Source organism: Engraulis encrasicolus, unplaced genomic scaffold (assembly GCF_034702125.1).
Source record: "Engraulis encrasicolus isolate BLACKSEA-1 unplaced genomic scaffold, IST_EnEncr_1.0 scaffold_1261_np1212, whole genome shotgun sequence".
In the NCBI taxonomy this organism is placed as follows: domain Eukaryota; kingdom Metazoa; phylum Chordata; class Actinopteri; order Clupeiformes; family Engraulidae; genus Engraulis; species Engraulis encrasicolus.
The window spans coordinates 152-11,323 of record NW_026944748.1 but is presented as its reverse complement, the minus strand read 5'-3'; the positions used below and the strand labels follow the sequence as shown (position 1 = coordinate 11,323).

General features: G+C 48.1%; 1 pseudogene; it reads right to left on the bottom strand.

The window, feature by feature from the left end:
• Nucleotides 1–30: 30 nt before the first annotated feature.
• On the bottom strand, nt 31–5,674 carry LOC134442213 (myb/SANT-like DNA-binding domain-containing protein 2; annotated as a pseudogene).
• Nucleotides 5,675–11,172: the final 5,498 nt, after the last annotated feature.

Sequence of the window (11,172 nt, the reverse complement as noted above, 5' to 3'; positions counted from 1 at the left end):
CGGTCCTCCGCAATGCCGAGGTAGCAATACGTGACTTTGGACACCGCAGACGCAGACGCGCTCCTGTCCTGACGATCCGACGTCGTCGACAACGACCGATTCGGACTCGAGCCGGACGCCCCACCAGTGCCACCACCACCACCACCACCGCTCTCCTGAGAAGACGAGGAAGACGGGTCGTCAGCAGAACCTGAAACCATCGTCGTCCCCCCTAAACCGGTCCGGCTGCTCGCTCCTCCTCCTCCTCCCAGCTCCTCGTACCCGATGGCGTAGAGTCCGTAGGTTTTGGGGATGCCCCCTGGCAGTAGGTAGTGGTGGTGCGTCCCCCCGTTGCTGCAGCCCGCCGTGGAGGAGGTGGTGGAGGAGGAGGAGGTGGCGGAGGAGGAGGTGCGTGAGGAGTGGGACTGGGAGCGGGAGACGGGGATCCAGGACACCTCCATGTGGAGCTCCAGGCAGCGCGCCTCGCTGATGGTGATGTCCAGGGAAAAAAAAACTTTGTAATCAGACGTTCTTCCAGTTCATCTTCTGCACTTTGGTCATGATGACGCGGCCCTCCGCCTTCTCGGGGTTGAAGTACTCGCGCAGACGCTTGCCCAGCGGCACCTGGGAAGACAAGGACAAGGAGAATCAGTACACAATTAGGAAAGACCAGGCTTGTACGAAATTCCGAATTGAATGAATTTCAATTCAAAGTAATGCCATAATACGAACACTAGGTGGTGTCATTACCTTGAATTTCTTTGAATTTAATCTACACCACCCATTGAAAGTACATAGAACACCACCACCTAGTGTTCGTATTCTGGCATTACTTTGAATTGAAATTCTTTCAATTCGGAATTTCGTACAAGTCTGGGAAAGACACAAGGCCCCTATTATGAATTTGCTGTTACCTTAATGGCAATGACCAAAGTCATAATGTATAACTAAAGAGGACTGGGTTTAATGCCGTAGTTGTGTGTACTACAACGGAAGTAGTATGGTATCACGGTACATGTAGGCCTTTTGATAACACTTTATTTTAAGGTTCACCTGTTATCCACTAACACACGCATAAATGTGTGCATAAGTGACATATGTTGAATAAAATCAATGATTTGTTAGGTGTGTATTCATATTTTTTCTTGTTCACAGTCAATAAAGCCTTTATTACTGATATAATGGTAATACCGACCTAGTAGGCCCTTCACGCATAATTTACTTACAGTATACAAACATTAGCCATGTATGTGAATCCTATTCTGAAGTGTTACAGCCTTTTCAATGAGTAGTAAAATGTTCCACTGGTGGAGGTGTTGGTACATTAGGAGTCTACTGCAGTGGTTCTTAACCTTTTTTTCTTGAAGCAGCCCCTAACCTGAGCCTAAGAGAAGCTGGGCACCCCCAACCCAAACTTCTACATGTGTATACGCACTAAAAATGATTTAAGTGATTAATTACCATGATTCTTGCTTCAGATATTAATCAATACTTTAATGTCTTGACATGGGGACCAAAACATGTTTTAATTTTGTCTTGATTTGGCCTAATTATAATGTTTGGAAGAGGAATTTTGGTCACAACCTCGACACAAACTAAATTCCGTGCACCCCCTGAAATTTCTGGCGCACCCCCAGGGGGTGCCCGCACCCCAGGTTAAGAACCACTGGTCTACTGTACAATTGATCCGTTAAAATCATTCACAGAAAGCAGCTTGAGGACAGCTGATCTCACCTGCGAGCTGATCTCGGCGTGGTGGTAGCGCACGTCGGGCCGCCAGCGCGTGTTGTAGCCCACCCCGAAGATAGCCAGCTTATTGGACAGGTGCAGCCGCGAGAAGTCCGTCCACGTCTGGAAGTGTTCCCATTGGATGTCCACCGACTCCAGGATGCGCATCACGTTCTGCATCACCTCCTGTCGCCTGGCAACAAACCACACACAATAGTGTCAGCGAGGAGTAACATTTCAGAGCAAAACTATCCCCTCTTCAAGTCCAGTTGGAGTGCTTCCTGGAACTGTCTTAGTTTTTTAAGATGGTGCTCTTTGGTGACAGGCTTGGTTGATTTCAAAAAAGTTTTAGAAATACCAAGGCACTCATCTTCTTTGTAATTAAAATGCCTTTATTTTGTTGGGCATAGCATGATTATACTTCGACGCGTTTCGGCATGAGGCCTTCGTCAGGAAGTGTGCAGTGATCCCCTCTTCAAGTTTCTTTTGATTCAGACATGCAAAAGTTTTTATCTTTTATCTGACATGTTCCGTCTCACCGTCGAAACATGTCAGGTAAAAGCCATGACAAATAAGTGATACCCAAAAGCAAGAGGGCTGTAGGCTAGTAGAGGACTTAGCCAGTGATTGTGGTGTGGCTGCAAGAGCAGTTGCTGAACACGGTTTGGGCAGATATAGAGATGAGATGGATCGATTACCATTCAAAAATTCCTGGCATGCCAGCACCAAGGGATATGGAAGTACAGTATTATAGATCAATAACTATTCAAAAACACACCAAGGGAGATCTGGAAGGTATAGATCACTAACTATTCATAACCACAAACATGGGATATATGGAGATATGGATTCACTCACTATTCCAAAGGCCCGAAGTAACGCATGTTCATGAATTATACTACTCGTGGTGGAACAATGCTTCATACTATTCAGGAATAACTAAATTAATGTCAGCCATACCGAACTCATATAATTTACATGTCCCAAACTGGACTGTTATGACTCCCTCCACTGCACGTGTGCAATAACCTCATAATGCGAAGCAGATGACAGCACTGTGCTGCACATGCTCAGAGAGAGCTTAGTGATAGTGCGCTTCTTACGTTACATTACATTACACTTAGCATACACGCATATGCAAAGGGACAGAGGAGGGAATATGACACCACCCACAGCATTTTTCCTCATAGAAAGTCATCTGGACTGGTAATCTGGCATACAGGGCGTTTTCATGGTAATCTGGCATACAGGGCGTTTTCCTGGTAATCTGGCATACAGGGCGTTTTCCCGGTGGGCCGACAGCACAGAGAGGCCGATGTTGTTTTTTTTTGTTGGTTTGTTTGTTTGCTTGGTTGTTTTTTTCCTACAAAGTTGGAGCAGGTTCGCACACTAAACAAGAGACTAGGGTCATGCACAAGGAGTTATTTTATTTTTGTTGGACAGGGTAGGGCAAACGTTTCGGGCTGTTCTGTTGCCATCATCAGTGCTCTCTGTGCTCACCTATTTGTTTTTTTTCCCCTTTTTACTCCAGAGAGAGTAGAGAGTAGAGTAGAGCGCAAAATATCTTGGACTGCTCTTAATGCATGTGTGCAGTGGAACCACTATGCTGTGTGTGTGTGTGTGTGTGTGTGTGTGTGTGTGTGTGTGTGTGTGTGTGTGTATGTGTGTGTATGTGTGTGTGTGTGTGTGTGTATGTGTGTGTGTATGTGTGTGTGTGTGTTTGTGTGTGTGTGTGTGTGTGTGTGTGTGTGTGTGTGTGTGTCTGTGTGTGTGTGTGTGTGTGTGTGTGTGTGTGTGTGTCTGTGTGCTAATGTACATACAAAAAAAACCCTAACCTTATTTGGCATCTGCTCTTGTTCTGTATATTTCCTGTGAACTTTGTATGTGCCAGTGTTGGTGGCTAGGATTGGCTATGGAAGTTCACAGGAGTTCAGAAGAGATGTAATATTATCTAGTGATTTGATTGATTAGTAAATAGTTAATCATTATTTTCATTTTATGAATGTTATTTTATTCATTTGTTGTGGATTGTGAAATGCTGGATTGAGTACTGGTTCGGAATTCCCCCCGAACAGGGCATCAAACAGCAGCAGGCGGAAATAACTCTTATGGGTTCTTTATTTTCTTTGTGTTAATTTCTTAGTTCATTTTTCCATAGTTTTTTGGTTAGTTTCCCACATTCTTTAGTTTAATTAACCTGGCAGATCCCAAATACAAGAGTACAGGAAAATAGCGATGTCAACTTTGTGCAACTATAAAACCAGCAAATTATTATCTAACTCATTAGAAAGTTCATAAATAACTGTGCCGCATGAGGTCATGGATACCCCACAAACATGATAGCCAGGTAGCCATATTTAGAAACATTAACATTAATGCAACATCAAACAGCATCAAGAGTAAGACATAATGATTAAAGTACATAGCATTGCACAATAAACATAGCACTGCATAACCCAATTTAGATATTTAAATGACATTCAACATTACTAAGCAGTTTCTACACTACAGCTACCAGAATGCATTGCTACCATTTAAACCCAAGATTAGGGTACAACTTAGAAAGCTGAGCTGGTGCAGCTCCAATATTAAAATTTCACCCTCATGTATTTGACCATAAATAATCGGACATTAACCTGTCCCACTAATCAAAGCCACGAGAACAAACAATACAAAGCAGTCCATTGCAGGACTGCAGTTAATTCAATCAGTAGTATATCACCAGTAAACGGTAAAGAGAGTCCGAAACTACACTATCCCATAATTCCGTTCGCTGGCACCAAGAATCAGCTGGCTAATGTATGCTACAAACACCACTCGCGACGGCAACCAACATTGCGAGTATCTGAGCAAAACAGTTTAACAGTTTACAAGCGTCAAGCTTACAAAGAGAAGACAGTTTAACCACCAAAGTTGATTTAAAATACCATTAAAACTACCGCAGCGTAAAGAAGTGAGAGGACAGCGGACTTAACCATTGGCGAGCTGCTTGTTTTGATGAAACGCCATTAAGGATTTTGGACGTCCCGCTGGCATTTAAGCACGCATGCGTTTTGACGCTGGATTCATTGGATCACCCCGGTAAGTCCTCTCCCTCTCACTCAAGCCACGTATAGGATAACCACCTCCCCCTTGCAAATACCCAGTGAACGCAACACCTCCCACTTGACCGAATTGTTCCTGGATACAGTGAGGTCATAGCACCCAAGTGTCCCAAAAGTAGTACAGGGCTTTTTTTTTTTTTTTTTTTTTTGCCCCAAGTACCCGAAGGCATAGCAGGCATATAGAGTCCTGGTCAACATGTTCCATTGATTCTTTGTGTGGTGCGATGTGGCGTTATGAAAAGGCGGCAGCGTTCAGCGTACACCGCATGTTTGTGTGTGCTATGGGCAGGCAGCGGCAGCGTTCGGCGTACAAGTGCGTTGGCTGTGTGTGCGTTATTTATTGTGCAAACAGCGGTAGCTGGGGATTTTAGGTCTTCCACAGGAAGAAGGACGGACCAGCCTTCTACATCTCTCCTGAGGAACACCGTGGGCCATCGGAGAGCAGCTTTTCTTACGGTAACCTGACCTGGGAAGCCGGAGTGCCCGCGCAAGTGGGTTTTTTATGGCTGCTCTCGTGGACCAACCCCTTTGTTGTCAGGGTAAACCGACAGAATTCGGCGCTAGGCGGAAAACTGGCTCCTCAAAGGCGTTTGGGGTCAGCGTGAGACCCAAACTAGGTCGCCGCCTTGAACATTCCTCTCAGACCTGTGCCACTTCTGCTCGGATGAAGAGGGTTGGTCCGCAAAGCTCTCTCCACTTAGCCCAGAAACCGATCCACCCCAATTTTGGATGGCTCTGCAGCCGGCTGCCAGGAATGGAGTCTCGAGGTCGAGGACTAGAGGTGTCACCTCCAGGCGACGCTCGGCCCAGGATGCGAGAGTTCGGGGGTTAAAACTCAATGGAGTTCTCTTGCTCTTGGGCATTCTGAGCATCTATTGGACGTTCTGTTTGTCAGGTTTGGCTGCCCTGCCTACAATGTGGGGGGGGGGGGGGGGGGGGGGGAGGGTTTTGGAGTTCTCCCCAGTGTAAGAACCCCTGGGGTCCGCCAAGGCTCATGATCGCCCCATCTTCAAGAGCTTAATCAGCTGCCTCTGCAGCTCCATTTCTACATGGTTCGGTCTGCAAGGATGAAAAGTCCGCACTTACCACTCAGTACCATTTGTTTGGCGGCCACAAGTCTCGACGGGCAACACAGGCTTGGAGCCCATCAAGGTTGGTACTTGTAACGTTTGCAAGAAGGGCTGGGTTTAGCGCCAATGACTTTGGGTCCCTTCGATCAGACCATAGCTTTCTGGGATGCCCCCTGAGGGGCGACGAAGCGGGAGTAAGCCTTGAGAAAGCTTTCTGCAGACTGGTCATCCGTGAGGTCCGCATGGACTATGCTACCGGGACGGCCATACAGCAGTAGACAAACCCATCCCCCCAGACTTTCTTTTTGGTTCTTCGCTTAACAGAGTCCGTTCCTTCAAAGGGGCCGAAAGAGATCAAGGTAGTGAACTTCAAATGGGCTGGCTCTTTGGGTGGTGCGTTCTGGAGTAAGATCGCTCATCACTTTGTTGGCATAGTTGAAGCCCTTCGCTTGATACAAGTGATGTCAATCGTTAAGTATTTTCTTAAACCAGCCTCCGTCCCTGCGTGATCCAAGCTGTCTTCCGTGTTCGTTAGGAGGGTGGCGGCAACACCTTCATGATTTTCTTCATGGTCCCGCTTCTGGACTAGCAGGGTTGCAAGCCGACGATTGGTATGTATGGGATCAACTGGCCACAGCAATTTTGTCCTCGTCCCAGCTTTGGACCCCTTCCTCCGCAGATGAACGAGACCAGTTACAATACTCTCTTGGGACGACCAGACGATCAAGAGTTGTGGTCTTGAAACTTCAGATTCCAGCTTGAGCCTCCAGAGCCTGGAAGTTGGAATGGCACTGTTCTCCTTTCAGCTGTCAGGTAAGTACTTTCCTCCCACTTGAGCTGCCAGCAGCCAGGGGTTCTGGAGGGTCTACGCAGCCAGGATGGGAGTCCACTGCTCTCTTCATCCAGCCGATAGAGCCACCAAACGAGTCATGGAGCTGATTCTTTCGGCTTGACCAACTTCAGACAAGGTGCCACGATGGATGGGCCTTGACCATTTGATAGGTTTGGGATCTTCTGCTGCTATGACCGCCGCTGAGAAATCCTTTCCTTTGGAGTCCCTCCAATCTCTTCAGAGGACAAGAGGGGAGGATTTCTCTGGCAGTTTTCACGGGCCAGCTTTTCGAAGGGAAGCTTGAAGAATCCAGGCCTTCTTGCCAGGCTGATCCCTTCAGCAAGGGCCTCAGGGGTATACCCCCTTGTAATGAGATCCGGCAGTGTTTTCTTTTCCAAAAACTTCGACCCAATCTCCCTCTGTGTGTCGTCTGACCCTGCGGTTTTTGGATTTCTCCGATTCCGATTGGCAAAAAGAATGTCTCTGATAGCCATAGCTTTCCTTTGGAATAGCTGCTAGGATCGTCTGGCTGTCGACACAATGGAATCCACTGTCGACCTGGATATGACACTGTTTTTTTCAAAGTAGGGTTGCTTCAAGCGTGTTGTAAGGCGAACACAGCGGCCGCATAGCGCCGCTTTGATAACATCACCCTTTTGGTCTACGTGGGTTGAGTTTATCTTTAGACTCGACCAGCTTTACAACAACTTGTGCCTTCTACTGTCTCCCAGCGAAGATAGAGTACTGCTTCCATAAGAAGCTTCACTGCCGCAGGAGGATGTGACCCCCATGGGACGAGCCCAGGGCTCCATGGGGTTTAAGGCTCCTGGCAAATTTACCACTGGCTGATTCTTACACACTGCGTCGAACAGTGTGTATTGCAGCTTCTCGGAGATGCTGATGGGAGAGGCTCATTCCCAGGTTGTCCCTTGGCAGGACGGTTCTTTGCCCAGCCTCCTGAAAGGACTGCTGCCTTAACAAGCATGACTTCCCCGTTGTCTTGATGAGGGAGGGCTAAGCCAATGGTATCGTAAAACCCTGCAAATCTGACTCAGTAGCCATTCGTCGGGTAAGAGGGTCAGGGGTGCCTTCCCTGACCTCCTTTTCTTGTCAGGTCTAGCCCAGAGTTTCTCCATTTTTCCCTCGGCGCTTTGAGAAGTTGACAGATTGGTGAGTAAGTCATTTTTTGTTGTTTTTTGCCTGGTCTCAGGCTCATAACCTCCACCAAGAGCCTTGTTTTCCTCATCCTGCATTTGGGTTTGGGAGGAATCAACATTTTAGGCTCTGCCGTCTCTGTGGTCGCAGGAGCTGGTGGGATCCCTCTCCCCGCCCACGTTGGCCAGTCAGGACCCAAGGTTTTTGAGTAAGAAGGCCTCCATGCTTTTAGGGAATTCTTCCACTCTTTGAGTCATTCTTGATCAAGGTTTAGAGGTCATCATGGGGATGTTATGATGTCAGCGACGTAGCAGTCCTCAGGTTCAAGATGCGACGCTCTGCAAGCATGGTTGCAAACTGGGGGGGCAGGTTGGCACAGTTTTCCTCAGGGGCCACCTGAGCGATGCAGCCGGCAGGGCTTGTCTCCGATGTTGGACTCTGACGACAGCAAGACTCGGCCGATTTTCCTCCATTTTCTTTTGTTTTTTTTTTGTTTTTTTGTGTTTTGTTGGGGGTCATCCCTCCAGAGTGAACCGATGAGAGATGTACTTCCGCGTCCGTGGAGCCACACAGAGTTGTACATTTTTTTCACATCTCCGAGGGCCGCATACAATCCACTTCTAATACCTTAAGGTAGGACACCTCGGATAGGGTTAAGAACGTCGGGTCCTTGTGGAGCATGTTGTTTTAATGCTCATGCCGTTGAATTCCTGGCCTACGTTTCCAGACTATTCGTACTGGTTTTTTGGTTTTTTGGGGGGAGCTGCGGAGTGAGGATTGGGGGCGACCAGAGTGACTGATGTACCATACTGGTCCATATCCCTAGTCCTTGATCCTGCTGCCTGGATGAACTTGAAAGCTGCGCCGCCCCAACCACCACACCCCACGCCCTTTTTACCATTTCATGGATTTGCTCAGCGTAGGCCCGCCTTCCCCAGGGAGCTCTTTTGCCAGCCGCTCTTCAAGTCCTTCCGGAAGGTTGTGCTTCTACTGCTTTGCGATTGGTGGCAAGATTCTTGGTTAAACCCTTCCAAGGGTACGCAGCATCCCAGTGTGGGCTTTCGCTGTGCTTGTCCAGCCAGAAGTAGAAAGAACAGTTCTTAAATCTTTTCCCAATTCCTCTCTCCTCTCCGAGGTCCCATTTCTTGGCCGCCAGGGGAGCACCTGCCCACTTCTACTACCCCCGCACTTTTGGCTCACCACGCTGCTCCGATGCATGGGTCATTTGAACCAGTCCAGAACCTCATTTGTGCTGCTGGAGTGTTACTGCTTGGGCCACATCTCCATCCAGGTCTTTCAGTGCCCAAAATGACCTCTTTGTATAGTTCGTGGAAGTTCTCTTGGTGCGGGGCGAAATGAGGTTCAGACTGGGAGCAGTGTTAGATCTACGATTCAAAAAGGGTTTGGGGTGGTCCCTGCAACAGTAACCCTAAAGGGCCATCCCAGAGGACGAGAATCGCCCTCCCTCTTTGACGGTTTGGGGGGCAACCAGGCGACTTTGGTCGGGCTGATTAGAAGGTCAATCGTGCTGGAGGCGGGTTAGTCGGTTAAGGAGACACCAGGAAAATATTTTTTGCAATTTGCTCTGGCGTGACAGTGGTGGCAAGACTTCCAGCGATGCTGTCAAGTCTCGTAGCAGACCCCCTTTGTTTCACGCTGATCTCCCCCTTGGCAGTCTTGACTCTCAACCGGAGGCTGTGTACCTCTTGGTACTGTCCTTTTTGGTCACCCCCCCCCCACACCTCAAATTTCCTTTATTAGCCAAACGGGGGATGATTTAATTTTTTGGGGGCCTTTAAAAGTGCCAATGGGGCCCCCTTTTTAAAAACCCGGGGCATCCCGGGGCTTTTAGGGCTTTGGGGAGATTCCCGGAACTTTGTTTGAGAACCTTCCGGAATTTTCCCCCATTTGGACAACCTTTTCTGGGGGGTTTTTTTTGGGCCCAACCTTTTGGCCAATTTGGTTTTGGATCGGGCGAGTGGGGGGGGACCCCCCTTTTTGGCTTGGCAAAACAAAACTTCCGGGACAGGATTTTCCAAAGGGAAAAAACTTAACCATTTTGTGGGGATGAGGGGCCCTTTTGGCTGGGTCCCCCGAATTGGGCCTGGCGAAGGGGCCCCCCAAGGGTTTAAAAGCTTTGGCCTTGTAGGACCCCTTGGGCCGGGGGGGGCCCTTTAAACCCCTTTGGTCCCGCCCTATTTTTCCCGGGGGTTTGGAAAAAGGGGTGTCCAGTTGATTTGCCCCCCCCAAAATGCCCCGGGTTTTTTAAAAAAGGGGGGTCCCTTTTTTTTGGATTTCCTCATTTTAGGCCACAAAAAATCCCACTTTTTTTTGGGGAAAAATTTTTCAATTTCCTTTTTTGCGACCCAAGGGGTTTTCCCCAGCCCCTTTCCCCAAGGCGGTTGGGGTTTCCCCCCTGCTTGTAGCCCCAATTCCGGGGGTTTTTCCCCCCCCAGGGGGGACTTTTCCCCTCCCCTAAGACAATTTTTCCTTGTTCCCAAAAATGACCAAACGTTGACCCCCCTCCAATCCCCCCTCAGACATCTCCTTCCTTAGTAGGCTTTGGGGAGAGGAAACGGGGCCCCCATCCGGGTTAGGCCCAAAAATCCCCTGCTTCCCCGTGGTGGTAGTGCCGGTGGGTGGGGTTCCTTTTTCGATTGGGCTTTTTGGAGGGAAAAAATTTTGGTTTGGGGGGGTTTTCCCTTGGGGGGGCCCCGGGGCCCCTTTTTGGGAAACGAAGGATTGGTTTTGTTTTCGCTGCCACTCCTCCCCCTTTATTTGGGGGCTTGATTTTTCCAGGGGCCCCAGTGACGCTCTACTTTTAGGGGGGGTTTTTTGGGGGGGGACCTTTCCCAAACCCCCCCCAACAACACCTTTTGGCCAAAACATTTTCCCAAGGTTCCGGTTAAACACTCGCAACGAAAAATTGTCCAACCCCCTTGTTTTCCCCCCCCCCCTGCTCTTTTCGGACAGGCCCAGGGTCCAAGGTGTGGGAAGAAAAGCCCTTGAAACAGGCTTGCCAATTCCCTGGTCTTCCTTTCCCCTTGCCACCAGGATTCCCCCCCCCAATTTTTTTTAAATTTTTTACTTCCGGGGTTTTTTTTTTTTCCTTTAATTTTTTTTTTCTTTTAAAAATTTTTTTTTTTTGGGAATGGGGTTAGGGTTTTTTTTTTTAAAAAAATTTTTTTTGGGTCCTTTTTTAAAATTTTTTTTCGGGGGTTTTTTAAAAATTTTTTTTTTTTTTTTTTTTTTTTTAAATTTTTTTTATTTTTTTATTTTTTTTTTTTTCCCCCCGGGGCCCCCC